At 34.8% G+C, this 282-nt stretch overlaps 1 protein-coding gene across 1 annotated transcript in view; it reads left to right on the plus strand.

The window, feature by feature from the left end:
* LOC119589163 (cilia- and flagella-associated protein 20) overlaps positions 1 to 282 on the plus strand; it is a gene marked incomplete at its 5' end in the record, with an annotated part of 4,562 nt that overhangs the window by 1,606 nt on the left and 2,674 nt on the right.

Here is a 282-nt window from a genome sequence, read left to right on the forward strand (position 1 = left end):
TTAACGTCCATTTTACAAGCTAACATGGGTTGGATAGAGTTTCTTAATGGCTCTTTTCCAAGCATTACAGTCTTGTGCTAGCTCTGTTTCTATCCCCATTTCATGCAAGTACCACTAGTATCTGGTAACATTAAGGAGTCTTAGATAATATATTTCATAGTGTATGTTTTGAAAGCATGCTTGCAGAGATTAATAAATTATTTCAGTTATTGTGATTTTGTTTGTAATAGGCCATAGCATTAACCCAACACCACCATTAAAATGCAGTGTTGACTGAAGTAG

The sequence above is a fragment of the Penaeus monodon genome, chromosome 25 (assembly GCF_015228065.2).
Source record: "Penaeus monodon isolate SGIC_2016 chromosome 25, NSTDA_Pmon_1, whole genome shotgun sequence".
NCBI classification, from domain to species: domain Eukaryota; kingdom Metazoa; phylum Arthropoda; class Malacostraca; order Decapoda; family Penaeidae; genus Penaeus; species Penaeus monodon.